Source organism: Zea mays, chromosome 9, assembly GCF_902167145.1.
Source record: "Zea mays cultivar B73 chromosome 9, Zm-B73-REFERENCE-NAM-5.0, whole genome shotgun sequence".
NCBI lineage: Eukaryota > Viridiplantae > Streptophyta > Magnoliopsida > Poales > Poaceae > Zea > Zea mays.
Window position 1 is genome coordinate 122,680,764 of NC_050104.1, and position 16,751 is coordinate 122,697,514.

Consider the following 16,751-nt stretch of genomic DNA (forward strand, 5'->3'; position numbering starts at 1 on the left):
TCATCAAAGAAGCGAGCCAAGCCAAGCCAGTTGTATTAAATTAATTAATCTACAAATAGCAATAGATATCGGATGGTTCAATAGATACTATGTCTCCGTGCGTTGCAACGAAAACATATAATATCACGATAACTTATATATATATATATGTGTTCTACAGTTATAGGATGGATGACAACATCTACGAGCCGTCTGGGATGACATTAAAGTGAAACTCGGGCCTGCGACACACGGGCAGTGACCTGGTAGTGTATTATATAAGATTTAATAAGAATATTTAATGGTAAAAATTCAAGAATGATCTTTTATAGAACGTCATAGTTGAGATATTCAAATCAATAAATATAAAATAAACGTAATCATAATTGTCTATTTAATCTATTTTTTCCATAATATGTTTAAGTTACTCTTGTATATTTCTAGGAATGTTAAATCGATATCTGTTCCTCTCGTATGTCAACAGATCAATAAATAAATTCCTATGCAGAGTCACACCATCCTGTAAAAAATGTTATAAGCAATATTATCCTCAACTACAAATTACATATATGCTATTATTCTCACCATGCTAAGTTGCACTTTTAAACCACTGTCCCACCACTCCATAATGCGTAGAGCAAAATGACCAGAAAAAGTTACCAACTTTGTTATATTATGAAATTATAAACATAACATCTATATATATATATATATGACATAATAATTGTAAGTAATTATCTTTTTAAGTCGATTGGAGCATCAGGTCGAATTAAATGTAGCCACATATTAATATCATGTGACCATCCGATACATTTGACAAAGTATGCGGCCTTATATTTCTTCGAAATAAAAAGAATAGCTTACCAAAAACTTTTTAGTGGTATATCTTTGCACCTTTATGGAGTAGGTGTAAAATTAAACACAGACACAGATTTGTTTGCATGATTAATAACGAAAAGTACATAGCTTATAGAGTCTATCCATGGCATAAGAACCTACAAACCATAAGACATTAGCATTCTATGTTTGTACAATTTAATTATATAGATCAAAGGAACTATGACTTACAAATTTGCAAAGTGTGATGTAATAATTCATTTCAGGCCAATTATTTAATGTTTCTGCCAACTCTATCGCGCTAGGATCCTTATAAGACTTCACTTCTTCATCAAAACCACACATTTCCTGGAGAAAATATAACAATATAATAAATAAATAAATATAGGAAATATAAGATAATATCATACGTGTCATAACAATATTTAAATAACAAACTTACACAGAAACGCAAGTCCATATAGTGTTTTGTAATCTTTCGTTTTACAATAGACAACCTCTTTGGTTCATTATGGGCAAGAATTCGAACAGCTATGCTAAAACAATCTATAGGCATATCTTTATTCACATTTAACAATTCATATAGTGTCTTGACAGTCAAATCTATCTAGTATGGTTTGAAGCTTCGGACCCATTTAGCCCTGAAGCTTCGGACCCATTTAGCCCTGTATAGCAACTTTATATAACAAATATTCAATTATATCTGAACAATACACTTAACTTGACTATTAAATAATAAAATATGAGGAACTTACTCTAAAACTGTGCCATCTTGAATTGCCATGATATAATCGCATAGAAACTATATCATATCAGCTTTTGTCACAGAAATATCCTTAGTGGAAAGACCACTCATTAAAGAGCCATTGCCACACCCATCAACAGAGGTTGGAGTAGGGGTGACATCATTCTCTTCTTTGGCACATATTTCTTCAAAATATAATAATATAGGATCATCTTCAAGGCTAATCTGAGGGCTTCATTTCCTCTTGTAGGATTTGATGACGGTTCTAAACCTCAACATCACTGGAGTCAGTCTCATTGTCTTCTGTACTTTTGTTTGTATTATTTTTATATAACGGACATCCCTTTCTCTTGTTCAAATCTGAAGACAATAAAATAGCGGCCAATTTTGGCCTAAAGTTTTTTATATCGTCCTGCAAAGTAAGAAAATACATGGTGTTATTTTTCATATCACTGTAGATATGTATATGATAACTTTTTTCTAATATACCTGTGTAAAATTGTCTGATAGTTCGACTCCTGTCAAGTACTCCATATAATTAAGTAGGAAAAGTCCACATGAAGAACTACATTAAAAAATCAAATCAAATATGTTTCCAATTTAAATGAAACATTTTTAAAAAGATCGAATATATATATATGTCTGCTTGGCATCTTTAAACTCTATAAGTTTCCAATGCCAAGAGACAACTTGAAGGACTAGCCAATTATGGTCTTTAAGTTTTATGCAATGCGATACACCATCTATTTGCTTTTGCAAACCCTTTAGCTACAAAACTAAATTAGTAAATCACATCAACAAATTACTCATAACCACAAACAAAATTAGTAACGAGTTTTATTTACTCACAACACAATCGAGATCTTTATGACCCAATGAAGAACCCAATGAATCAAGTATTTGTATCTCTCGTCTTTTGGCGTTAAGCACAACAAGATACCAGTGAAGTTCACAAATGTTTATAGGTATGAACACCTACAAAATACTTATATATATTATGTTTCATAAATATCATACGATGATTTTATAACTAAACTCATATATAGTAAATTATTTTGTTACCATGTCATGTTGAAGATATAATAATACCCTTCGCTCAACTTGAGATCTTTCGCTAGTTTCACAGTATATATCATCAAATTCTCGATCATCATCAGCATCTTGTTTAAAAAATTCACCGACAAATGTAATCTCTAAGTGGACTGTACCACATGGATGCTGCTTCATATGTTCTTGTGCTATCAATAAGTATATGTAAGAATTTATGACCTGCAAATACATGTACAAAAACTATATTTAGTTAAAATACATAAATTTGTCTGTGCCCGCGTACCAAAAAATATATTACCTCATCCCCAAAATAAGAATCTGATTGAAATATACGTTCCATAAATTTCCTGAGAGCCAACGCATACAAGTTCTACATCCATTGTCGCATAAGGAATGTTTTTAATTGTTTCGATAAGGGCCAGATCACCTTGATTACACATATAATCTAGAAATCAATCATACATAGAATGGTCGAATTTTATTAGTTTAAAACATACGAACTGATCAAATAGTAATAGTAGAGATAACTAATACACAATTGTAATACCTTCTTGAACAATTACACTTGATATGTCCTTTTTTGGTTTATTGTGCTGCAATGCAAATTTGCATTCATCTATTAGCGCTAGATAATTTATCTTTGTTCCAGATATATCTTCTTCATTGGGATGTATAGGAAGTCTAGTATGCTCATCTATTTTTGCATCGAGAGGTGATTCATTATCAACTTTTGAATGCTTGTCCAATTAGCTATTATCAACGAGTACTTCATTTGTCTCGTCTGAAGAATCCATCAAGATAAAACAGTCCTACATATATTGTGAATAAAATAATCTAAATATACTGATCCGCTGGCACAACTGAGATAGAAGGAAATATGTTCCTGTGAGCAGTGGCGGATGACGCACAAAAATTAAGGTATGCCAGATTTTATATAGAACTATATGTACAAATCCATATACGTGTGTGTATACATACATTTTAGTTGACAACAAACAATTTAATATAAAGCAATAACTTAAAGTATTTTACAGCAAACAAATATAAAATAAGGACAAAGCTTCTCAAATAAACGTATTCAATCACACGATTTAGTTGAATTGAATGTGTGGAACCCATCAAATAAATGTTTTTAACGTTTTCTCGGCATTGGTATTCACACATCTTCATTGAATCGAACAGGCAGAGTCCCTCAAAACCTTTTCACTCACATAATTCAGTTTAATGCTTTCTGAAATGATATGCTACTTACTCTTGTTACTCACGTAGTAGTAGATGAGGGACTCACGCGGTAGTAGATGAGGGATCACAGAAACTACCAAACCGGGGAAGGGAAAGATAAGCTAGTAGATAAATGTGTTGTCGTGCCCTGTACTTTTTAGCTGCCAACAACGTCTTTCTCCTCCCCTGTAGCCCCAGAGGCATACGCACGCAACGCAGAGTCAAGCAGTGGGCGCAAACGTGAGTGGCGGTCCTACAGAGGGTGGAGCGGGCGAGCGGCGGCCTGCGGAGAAGCGAGACAGCGGGGAACTCACAGAGAAGCTACTGCTATGGCTTCTTAGCCTCACGCGCAAACTGCGACCGACAGCGAAGCGGAGAAGATGAATGCTTTGGCCAGCGCGAACCAAGGCCATGGGCCAGAACAAGTATGGCGTGCGCCATATCTATCCGCGTTCGTCCGATCAGGGCGGGTAGTTACTCACGATATGCATGCATGTGATTGAGGTGATTTGGTTAGCATCTCCAAAAGGCTGTTAATCTGACCGCTAATATGTTTTTTAGGAAGGGAAACATAAAAACTAAGCTCCAACAGATACCATAAATCTGCCCCAAATTTTCAGCGACGCTAATCCTTCGCGACGGGTTGCGCATATCTTCGCGATCATGATGCGCCCTCAATCTCCCCTTGCATCTTCTCCTGCGCGCCAGCAAACTATTCTCGCGTGTTTCCCTTTGCCACAAGCCTCTCCCCCAGTCGGAGGTCCTCTGTGTGGTGGTCGCGGCTTGAGGTTGCGGTGGCGACAGTCTGATGAATTTGAGATGCAGCCACCGAGGTCAGTTGGCCCGGGCCAGTAGGGGCAAGGATGACGCGACTATGAGCAGATGTATCGTGTCTAGTCCGTCGGTGTCCAGCACACCCAATGGATCAGCAGCGACGAGCAGATGCATCCTGTCATGGTCTCATGGAAGGTCAGGTACCAGACCATCCTCATCTGGCTACCCTTGGTGACGAGCATTCAGATCCCCTTTGGCAGTCCCGTTCCCTTGCAGCGACGACCTGTCAGCAACCTTCGAACACGCGAACACCGGCAACTCATTTGTCAATGGTATGAATTTTGGATTCTTTGTTTTGATGAAATGATATGGATAATTTACTACCTTGCCCGCCTAGCTTACACATCAGGTCTTTTTTCAATAACCTTGCAGGGTCTATAAGTTTGTACTTAAGTTTTGTCCATTTAGAAATTCTCAGCTTGTTAAACATTCTTAGATTTAAATTTCGGGTGTGCTCAGAATGGCTCATAAATGGTGTTTGTTTTGTGTAGACAATAGACATATTTGTAGTGTTGCAAATGCAGAAGTGAGGTTGTCTCTGCAGGTGCGAAGGTCCTGTTGTCCTCTTGTCAGCCACATATTGTGCTAGTGATTTTATATTGTACACCGTCATTGAAAAATGGCTCACCATTTATTTGCCATGGTCACACTTATAGCTAGCTGGTTTGCTTCTGGAAGTAATGTGGCACCTTCATCCATAAATGAACAGAACTGCAATTATTACATTATTTTGGCTGAATTAAAGTTAACAAGTAGCCCAGTACGTGATGAAACATATGTTGCATGTTAGCTAGTATCGACAGATCCTGCATGTTCAACTGTTCTAGCGCACAACATAACATGAAAATCACGTACGTGAATATGGGCCAAGCCCTTCCGTCAAGTAGACTACTTCATACTCTAGAAATTTATTAGTTGGCCTAGTTTTCATTTAAGTGTTCTATTCTGTGAACTGATGGAGTAAAATTATAATCTACAACTAATAAATTTTTGCCTGCTGCTAATTATCACATTTTAGGGAAACATTTTAAGCATACTCTTGGAGATGCTCACTGTAACCTATTCCTGTTGTTAACCTATTCTCTCGCGCGACTCACGAGCTAAAAGACAGCCACCATGTTGCAAGGTTATCCTCCTCCTGGTGATCCCACGTCGCGTCGTGCCGCTCCATGGCGTCATTCACTTCTTCACATGCTTTCTTGAACGGTTGTGGCCACGGTGCATCTGGCGCTCGCAGTACTTGGAGACTAGGATGGCCTCATTGGAGCACCGCCACTTCTTGTCGTCCGTACGCCGACATCGCTCGAGCTCCGGGTACACTGTCTTGCCGAAGTAGGGCTCATACCCAACTGTAAGGCAATTTCAATCTTATCAAGAAAGTGATATGAGTACTTCAAAGTTCAAACTGTAGAATTGTAGTTTTATGATCCAATTTTGTTCGTTACTATGTGCAATTTAGAACAACTATGAAATACGATGATTTTGTGTCCAAAGATTTTGTTTGACCATCTTCCCATCCAATGGAAATAGATGCTAACAGCACGAAATCGAGTCAACTTAGTTGTAAAGTCAAGTAGTGATGGAACATGTATTTTAGAAGTAAGAAAAGTAAAATGTATTTAGCAAAGCAAATCACCAGTCATGAATTCACTCAGATGTGGATTAAAAAACGATTCCCCAAACTTAAGTGTTCCACTTGTATATTAAAAAAATGCTTCCACTTGTAGGTTAAAAATGCATGAAGTTCCTAAGCTACCTAATAAGAAAATTGGGACAAGAAACATGATTCCTGAAAGTACAATATGCTAATTACATTCAGATACCTTCAATTGAAGGATATAGATATTAACTGAACTATAGTAACATAATTTTGAAAATGGAGAATGGTCAACTCACACAAGGGCTATAAAAGACGCAATGATCAGAACATATGGTAACAGGGAGACACATTCATGTATGTTGATCACCTGGGAGTAAGGATTGTTTGACACCCAACCATGGCCATAACATGTTGGTACTGCCATTCACAATGATAAGAATCATTCCCCATTTACAGAGTTTGTGTTTTCCAACCTATAAACGACATAACTCAAGAGCCAAGCCTAACCCAAGTAGACCTATGACCTATGGTTTGATAGTGTCATTTTAGTTAAATACATAGCACTATTTCCCAAGTTTCTGAAAAGGAGATTAGTAGATTAGTGGTTTACTGATCTTCCCATTTCTCTCAACCCGTGAATACCTTAGCATTAGCGACACATCAGTTAGTGAGGATGTAAATGAATTAAAGAAGAATAAATCCAACCTCAAGTATCCTAACAGCAAGGCAAACACAATGATCGTCTTCGCCAAAAGCAGGAGCACAATGGACAACACCCGTTTTCGACCATCATCCGTGACATAGTTATCTGCAATCACTCTAAAGGCACTCTCTTGAAGTTCAATGAAAAAATCAAATAGAGGAGTACATCTGTAACCAAAAAAAGGTAACAGCCCTAAGCAATAAAGAACCAAAAAGCTCTAGGTACATACTTCAGTAATTCTTTGCTATCACATGAATTTAATATTCTCATATACTCAAATTATTTACCACTATCAACAAGCACATTCTTGTCATATACTCATATTATTTACTTGTTAGCAATGCGTTAAACACTAACAAATATTGAAATAGTATTCAAAATTTTCACTATATATTACCTTGATGTGTGATGTAGGACCTTTTACAAATGTTAATCAGTTGAATACCGTCGAAATGTCGTTCTGAAATCAATAAACAGAGAGGTTTGCTATTGAAAATACATATATGAGCTAGAGAAATAGTAGATCTCACACACATGAAGTTATCAAGCAACAATACCTATTGATGTATGCATTCACGATTTACGGAATATCAGTATAACCTTGTGTGGTGATGTAACCCGCAACCAAATCAAGAGGAGGCTCCAGATGAAGTTAAAAGAAGATACATGTACATACCTTGCCAAATGAAATGGGGATCTTCTACTTGCTTTCTGGTGAAGTTCTGTGATTCTGTCAACATGTAGTCCTCTCCTTTCTTACCTAATGACACAAACACTTCTCAGTTTCAGGGTGATGCACCAAGGCAGCAGAAATATCCATATTTGATCGAAACTCCATGGTCTAGCTTTTATTGTAACAATTCATGTTTGTTTCTATAAGCAACAATGATTTTCCTAATGACAAAAAAATCACATCCAGAATCAAGAAAAGCATCTCAGATGAAAATACCCTAAAAATCATCCATCTATTTTAACACAGTTTCAGCTGATCCAATGGCTAATTAAATTTCATAACACTTCGTCCAAAATAATGACATATCAAAAGCAGTGGTCGAAGGAAAGAACCAGCTAAAGCACTTAACTTCAGTTGTAAAAACAATGTAATACAATGCAAACTGCACATGTGGTTTTATCAACTTACCAAGAGAGATTATTACAAAAGAAGAATTGTTGAAGTATTGGTTTTCCTTTACGAGGCGTTTGGATCCTTTCATTTTAGAGGATTTGGAATTCACTCAATAAAGTAACTTATTTAGTTTGGAATTTAACATTCCACCACTTTCTAAAGTCCAGATATAAGCCTATCTCAAATTCATGTGGTGGATGATGGGAAATGATTTTATACATTTGTATAATTTGTTTCTACTTTGTAACTTACATGTCACACTTAGTCTCACTCGTCTATAGTAAAAATGTAGCACATAAATATCTCTGACATCTTGCTAATAATAGTATACAAATATATTTTGCATAAAACCGAATTAGCTTAATTGATATATGCCTAAATTACTATTATTAGAATGGAATTCAATTCCAATGATCCAAACAGGACGTTACTTGAAACCTGACAATGTGCATAAACAGGTTACAACGAATTAGTCAATAACATATTTTTTACATCGAGGAAACCATGATTTGGTTTACAAATAAGTATCCTTCTTTTACCCTTCTTTTACATTACACTATCAGAACATGAAACAATTATCAGGACATACTATGCTAAAAAATTATTCGTGAAGTACATCTTGCCAAATCCTTGTACTTTATAAGGGTCGATGAGAAGGAAGGACTTGCTATGTTTCTGCAATTTTATCTACAGCATTGTTCACAAAAAAGTGTCTTGTGGTTGACACATTGTTGAACCATTATTTCAGGAAAAGGCCCTAGAGCAGCTTAAAGTCACCAAAGGAAAAACTGTAGATGTTCGCCAAAATATGGATTTTGTCTTCCACACTTTGCATATTGGTTTTTTCTACATGGATTTTGATATGATCTTTAAATTAATTTATAAGGAAAATGAGTAAGCTCCATCTTTGTCTGCAGTTCCAATCTGTAATTCTACACACAAAAGTTAGTGATGATATTTGACCATGTATTTTACTGTCACAAGCTTCTTTGAGGAAGGAGACGATTGGGAGAGGATGAATAGGTTGAAAGTATATGAAGGCTTGTACTGCATGGTAACCAGAAACTTCAAGAAAGCTGCCAGCTTATTTTTAGACTCTATATCAGCTTTCACAACTTATGAGAACTTCCCATATGATACTTTCATCTTCTATATAGTCCTCACAAGTGTCATCACATTGAATTCACAACTTATGAGAACTTCCCATATGATACTTTCATCTTCTATATAGTCCTCACAAGTGTCATCACATTGAATAGTGTATCTCTGAAAGAAAAGGTGTTTCAACTTTGCCTACTATGTTATGCTTCCTTATCATCATAATCTTGGTTTCCTCGATAACAAGAAATTATATAGTAGTTTTTTTCTTAAAATACATGCTAGTATGCTCAAATTTCCATCAGGATGTGCCTAGGCATAACCGTTTACTACCATAAATATTTTTTTTGAAAATCAACTTAACCGGTTACTAAACCCTAAACAAATGAACATAATAGGGGCAGTGAATAAAGAAAATAAGTACTAGTCGTACTAGTCAAATTGCCCATGTCCAACTAAGTCACGTTTTGACCTAAAAATGCATGGCAATCAATAAAAGCACTCAACACATTAATTATCAAAGAAAAAGGAGTATCCAACGAGGCATTACCTCAAACAGCTATTGTGCATCTAGATCTCCACTCAGATAGGAGAGAACAACCACAAACATTAGCTGCATAAACGACCCAAATGAGGATTCTTGCGAATTAAAAGCATTGTTAGCGAGCCATCGTGTGAAGGTAGGCTGTACCTGACGGCGTGTCGTCAGGCGTATCAGAAACTAGGGGAGGGAGGAGCAGTGAGCAGAATACGGCGGCGCCTTGTTGTCCTAGGTGGACTCGCCGTCGGCTTCGATGCCACGACGAAGCAATCCAGTGACAAACCCCACAGAATCGTCTTCTCCTTGGTCTTCGGTGACGGATTCGGCCCGATTGCTTCTCCTTCCTTTGCGCCCGCTCGGATCCGTTGTCAAATGCCCTCATTTATCTGCCTCTGTGAGCTGGTGGATGAGCAGATCGTGGAGTTGAGGTGAGGGAGGGAGGGAGTGAGCGAGCTGGTAGACGTGCAGATCGTGGAGCTGACGAGAGGGAGAGAGCGAGGGAGAGGTTCCGGGGATGGGAGTGGGAATTTCTTCGGGTCGTCATCGCTGTGCAGTTGGGATGGGAGAGAAACAATGTTGTTGTGTGTGAGCGAGCGGTTCCAGTTGAGATTTGTGATGGGAGAGAGACAATGTTTTCTTGTAAAAATACTTTGAACGACCATCATGTAACACAAAGTAGACTTAGTTGGAGTGGTTAAGTGCCAACGCCTGTAGAGAATTGGTCACAGTTCAATCCCTATATGCCTCATATTTTTGCAGCGCGGGAGGGACAACCACGGTGGGTGGCAGAACAGCCAGAGGCAGGCTACCTTGTAGCCTTAATAAGTCCTACTAGGTATGTGCCCGTGCGTTGCGACGACATACAAATTATTCGATACAAAGTTAGTGTATAATAATTACATGAAAACAATAAATATATATATAATTAACTACAAACTTATCTATTGACACGAACACTAAACATGACATCGATGTTTTTTCAAGGCTTCACCAGAAAAAAAAAGATCAATTGGAAAACAAGAAACATAAATGTGAGTGGACCTGAGTGGTCAGTAGTTGAGCAAATATGGCCTTCACATCGCTAGAATGGCTGTTGTACACTTCACCATCAATGCGCATAAAGGAAACTTAAACAACTTGAACTCCATGGCACTCTGAATTTGACCAGGTAATGGCGTTTCGCTATCAGGACTGAGACAGAAACTCGGCATACCACGAATACAAGTAGTTGTGCCTGCGCGTTCATCGACCAAAACCCCATCTCAGCAATGATGCCTCGTCCTCTTGCAGCTCTCCTCTCCTTCATCGCTCTATTTCCAAGAGCCGCATCATCCCGAGACATCCTACCACTGGGTTCCTCTCTCAAAGTCAAGTCCTAGGAATCCAGCGCCTTACAATCATCAGACGGGGCATTCTCCTCTGGCTTCTACGAAGTCTACACCCATGCCTTCACATTCTCAGTATGGTACTCAAAGGCGGCGGCCAACAAGACCATCGTGTGGAGCGCAAACCCTGACCGCCCTGTCCATGCCAGGACGTCGACTCTAACCCTGCAAAAGGACGACAACATGGTGTTCACCGACTATGACGGGGCAGCCGTGTGGCAAGCTGATGGGAACAACTTCACCGGTGTCCAGCGTGCTGGGCTCCTGAACACCGGGAACCTCATCATCGAGGACTCAGGAGGTAACACTGTATGGCAGAGTTTTGATTCCCCAACGGACACTTTCCTGCCGACGCAGCTCATCACTGCTTGACCAGATTAGTCCCCACAACCCAATCGCGTAGTCCTGGTAACTACATCTTCCGCTTCAGCGACCTGCCTCAAGTCTCAGACATATACTGGCCAGACCCTGACCAGAACATCTACCAGGATGGTCGGAACCAGTATAATTGTATGAGGTTAGGAATGCTTACTGATAGCAGGGTGCTTGCCTCGAGCGACTTCGCTGATGATCAGGCGCTTGTGGCCTCCGACGTAGGGCCAGGCGTCAAGAGAAGGCTAACTCTTGACCCTGATGGCAATCTCCGTCTGTACAGCCTGAACGATTCAGATGGGTCATGGTCGGTTTCAATGGTAGCAATGACCCAGCCTTGCAATATTCACGATTTGTGTGGTCCTAATGGCATATGCCACTACTCACCCAGACCTACATGTTCGTGCCCACCAGGTTATGCGACGAGGAACCCGGGTAACTGGACCGAAGGCTGTATGGCTATTGTCAACACAACCTGTGACCTCTATGACAAGAGGTCTATGAAATTTGTGAGACTTCCCAATACAGATTTTTGGGGGTCAAATCGACAACATCTTCTGTCGGTTTCTTTTCGAATTTGTAGGTATATCTGCATCAGTGACTGCACCTGTAAAGGCTTTCAGTATCAGTAAGGCACATGATCATGCTATCCAAAAGCTTATCTTTTCAGTGGAAGAACCCACCCAACATCTGACGTGCGAACGATATATCTCAAGCTTCCAACAAGGGTCAGTGTTATTTACCACATTCCTCCTGGAATGATTCTCGACTGATGGATGTACCACATTCAGACATTCTAAACAAATTACCTCATATACACTCCCATGCAGCTCAAGTGGATTACTCCCAGCATGATTATGCAACCTAAGTTACATGTACAACAAGTGAAGGTGAAAATACACTTCTGTTACCTACACAGGCCCAGCTCACTACCTATCCACATTTTGGGTAACCATTGAGTGAACACGGCCAATCCTTCCTAGAACCGCAAGAGCGTAATGGGTTGCATTTGGTTGTGCTCTCCTAAACCTTCTCTATCCAGCATAGCTCCTAGCCCAGTACCGCCTCTAGGCTCTAATAGAGCGAACAAACTCCTATGTGGTTCAAGTGGTAAGTAACCACAAACAAGACAATGAAAGAGAAAATTGGTGACTGCAAGAATGATTTCATAACGAAAGTTGGTTTAACTAATCAGTAATAACCAGAACCGAATTTGCAAAAATCATAAAGTAAAATTATAAAAGAATGCCACAATTCACAGAACAACTTACAGTAACAGAGCAAGAAAGAAGAATGATGAGGCCTACATAGACCAAACATCATTGATGATCATACTTTTGAATGATTTCTGTAGGTAAAATGTTAGCTCAAGAATAAAAAAATATCATTTTTTAGCTTGGATTCAATGCTCCAGATAGTTATACAGCTGAACAAAGGTGAAGAGACAGAGTTAACTTCTTATGTAATATAGTTGATTGTAACACAAGTAGCCTCTTTTTATGAGTCCTCACACAAAGACAATGTATGCAGATAAACAGAACAAAAACCTTGTTATCTTTAGGATACAAATTTGAAATTTTTGTAAAAGATACCAGCGTCCCTTTTAAAAATAGCACCATAATGGAAGAAATGTGTATCAAAAACAGCAAGAGACATCATTTGATAAGCAATGCTGGGCACACCTGATGAGAAAGTGGTTTAAAACGTGTACTGTATGCACCATTAGGACTGCCATAAAATAAGAATTCTGCTTGTTAGAATATTAAGAGTAATGGGAGGCTGAAAATATGGTTTCATCAGATACAACAATGCACATACCTCCTGTAATCAGGAATCCCAAATTCAGTGCTCATTCCTGCCCCAGTTACTACCATGAGCCTTTTACTAAAAGAGAGAAGGCAATAAAGTTCATTTCATTTAAACTACAGTTCAGAAAAATGACAAGTTCGTTCATATATGGGGGGTCTCACCTCTTATCTATAAACTGATACAATAGGTCCACATCTTTAGGGCTTGGAGGATCTGAATCAGGAACTATCCATTTATCTCTCAAAAATTGGATGTAAGTTTCACAGTAGTCCTTAGGTGCCACAACTGATGAACAGTTATTTCTTGCTTTCAAGGAGCGAAAAGAGCATCTCAACGAGAGAGGATTTTCCCTTCTGTAAAGTAGTGCATTATTTCCTGATGTTTTGGAAATTACAGAAATGAGTATACGACCCTAAATGAAACCAATTTCAAGTAGTCATTACAAAAAACAAGAATGACATAATAAAAACCTCATAAAGAAAAGTTCCTGTGAAGCAACTTACCTCTAAATCCCACCCACAAACCTTTCATTGCCAGTATGCTGAGGCTACTACTGATCAAGTACACGAAGAAAATGGGACATGGAAATTCAATTCCCGTGCTGGGGATCTTTCAATGGTTTTACTGTTGTTGAAGCTTCTGTTTTCGTTTTAACAAGAAACTGTAGGTGAACTGAACTGACAGTCTTATTTACCATGTCGCTGCTTTGCACTCTGTTCGCCTAAAGAGAGGTTGCCTTGGTGCTGCCAGCAAGTCCCTGAGACTCCCCAGGTAGATCTCAAGCATGCTCATAGAGAAAGAGTAGGCACATGAGCCGTCCTCCGAAGCGCGAGAGAACAACTCTTGGATCGCCGAGGCACGACGCCGAGCTTATTACCGTCGGTTCCTTCCTTCAATGCAACCCACCTATCATAAGAAGCACACACACCGTGGGAAAAAAGCCATAGATTTAGCTCGAGTTCTGCTGGGAGCCAGGCCAACACGCACGAACGACCAACCAACAAACATTGTATAGGTCTTCCCCATCCCGGTCTGGTCGTACGCGAGGATGCAGACGTTGTGGCCGTCGAGAGCAAACCTGAGGATTGGTTTCACTTCTTCAAACACATCCTTTGTATGGACCACACACTGGAACAAGTGAGTAAGAAAGAAAGACAAGCGTACAGACCTACAAACAAACAAGTGATCAGTACTAAGTAGTAAGCAAAAAAAAGGATTACCTTGTATTGACTCCTGGCCGAAAACCCTATCAGCTCCAAACTCCTTCTTGATTCCGGCTGCCCAGACCGTCATCCTCTCCTGCTCGACGATAACAGGTGATTAAGCATGCAAGCTGTTCGTGTGAACCGGCGGCCGGACCCGGCAGAAGACCCTAACGCTTCCTGCACACACATTGCCCCCAAACCCAAAGCTCTGGAGCTCAGAGACAGATTGGCGGGAAATCCAAGCGGTAACAAAGCTAACCAGCTGTGTGTCAAGGGCTGAAGGACGTAGTACTTAGTACCTTTCAGGTCAACGAGCCTGTCGAGCGCCTCCCGCCGTTTCCTGTCAACACGCCGCTGCCTCGATCGCATACTCGAAATCTCCTCTAGAACACAAAGACGTGCAGTGTGCTGGCCCCCCAAATTGCTGGGACAGGAGCAAGTTGCCCACCCTCGACATGCACAACAAGTGAACCCGCCGATCCCAGTAAAAATGGATTCGGGCTTAGATTTGCCTTAGAGCGAAGGGGAGAGGGAAGATCCCGCAGGATAGGAACTGGTCGTAGAACAGCAACAACAACATCATCATCAATCCACACGCAGAGGCTAGGGGTTGCTTCGTTACCAGGAACCGACGAAAGCTGTGGGAGGTACGCTGTGGATCTCCGCCCCGCTATGGCGGCGGCCCAGGAGCGCACTGGGCGGACGGCGAGGCGACGCGCAACTTCGGCCCGGTGGCTCATTGGTTCTCGCTCGCCGGGCGGGCGGTGGTGCCTCGGCTCCTAGCCTCCTACCTTTTGCCCTATACTCGTGTGTGGAATCTGAAGCTGAAGCACGGTGGGTAGTGTGAGGGGCGCGAGCGGTGGCGACTGGGCGAGGGCTCAGCTCGTTCGAGGAGGTCGGATGCTTGTGCTATGGTGCTTGCGGCCGCTTCTCTCGCGAGTTGCGCCCGCGCGCGTCCTCTTTGGCAGTCGAGGGCACTTGCTTCTTCCCGCTGGACGGGGCTCACACGGCGACACAGGGCAGGCAGGCTCACGCACGGGGGTGCGGGGCAGGCGCGGGGTCGATGGAAGGTGGCCGTTGATGGCGGCGGGTCACAGGCGGTTTTGCCTGAAGGAGACGGGATTTGCAGCAGTGGATCACAGCGGGCAGCGGTTGGCGGGATTTGAGCGCGCGGGGGATCTGAGCCTTGGGGAGGAGGGCGCGATGGGGTGGATGACGGGGATCGCGGATCCCTGGCGCAGAGGTAATTTGGGAGCGGGGCGCGGCTGCCATGAAGCGTGCGCGATTTGTGGGCGCGGACAGAGGTTGCCATGGATGGCGGTGGACTGCAGAGAGGAGAGCGGGGGCGCGGAGATGGCGGCTAAAGAGCGCGCAGATGGCGGGCGAGAGAGACAGCAGAGAGGAGAGCGGGGTCGGACCTTCCCTGGATGTGTTGATTCTCCTTCCATGATGGCAGACGAGAGAGCGAGGCGTGAGAGAGGAGAGCGGGGGCGGGGGCGGGTCTGGCGGCGAGATAGCGCAGATTGCGACGGACAGCACAGAGCGGGGCCGTGAGAGAGGAGAGCGGGCGACGGCAGAACCGTGCACCAAAAATGTGGACGTCTACACTAACGTCTTAAGTAGTAGTAGAGATATAATAGGATCGTTTCTTAACTTTTGATGATGAATTTAAGATATTTCATAATTTAGATTACTCATAATATTGAATGATCATCGTATATTCCATATTTATATATTTTTAATTGTTTTATAATGCAATAATATTTATTAGGGTACGACTCACGAGCCGAGTCGAACCAGCTCGCGAGCCAAACCGAGCCTCATTCTTGAGCTCGTGCAATAGGCGAGCCGAGATGAGCTCGGCTCGACTCGTTTGCGGCCCTAGACGGAAGGAAAGTAAGTGAGCGTTGTTCGGGACTCGTGTGTTGTATCCATTAGGGGAACAGGAAGCAGATTGGGCATGTATTTTGGTCTTGCGGACTCCACTAGGATAGGATACATTTACTGGGCCACGCTCTACTGGGCTTTGCATTGTGCAAAATGACGTCCTCCTATGGAAAAAATGGGAAACCTAATTTACCTCTTAGGGCTAGTTTGTCAACCTTATTTTTTCAAAGGATTTCCATTTTTCAAAAGAAATTAGTTTATTTTCCCTTGGGAAAATAAGAATCCCATGGGAAAATGAAATTGCCAACTAGCCCTTAGGGCTTGTTTGGAAGGCCACTTCCGGGTGAGGGGTGAGAGGT

At 41.1% G+C, this 16,751-nt stretch overlaps 1 long non-coding RNA gene and 2 pseudogenes across 1 annotated transcript; 1 reads left to right on the forward strand and 2 right to left on the reverse strand.

The window, feature by feature from the left end:
* Nucleotides 1-6,972: 6,972 nt before the first annotated feature.
* Nucleotides 6,973-7,730, reverse strand: LOC103638957 (uncharacterized). Its single transcript, XR_559123.2, has 3 exons — nt 7,646-7,730; nt 7,367-7,429; nt 6,973-7,074 (listed from the first exon to the last, which is right to left on the reverse strand). It is a non-coding gene; the product is annotated as an uncharacterized lncRNA (long non-coding RNA).
* Nucleotides 7,731-11,002: 3,272 nt separating this feature from the next.
* Nucleotides 11,003-12,264, forward strand: LOC109942607 (putative receptor protein kinase ZmPK1; annotated as a pseudogene).
* Nucleotides 12,265-13,146: 882 nt separating this feature from the next.
* LOC118473465 (kinesin-like protein KIN-14O) lies at nt 13,147-15,245 on the reverse strand (annotated as a pseudogene).
* Between the last annotated feature and the right edge of the window lie 1,506 nt (nt 15,246-16,751).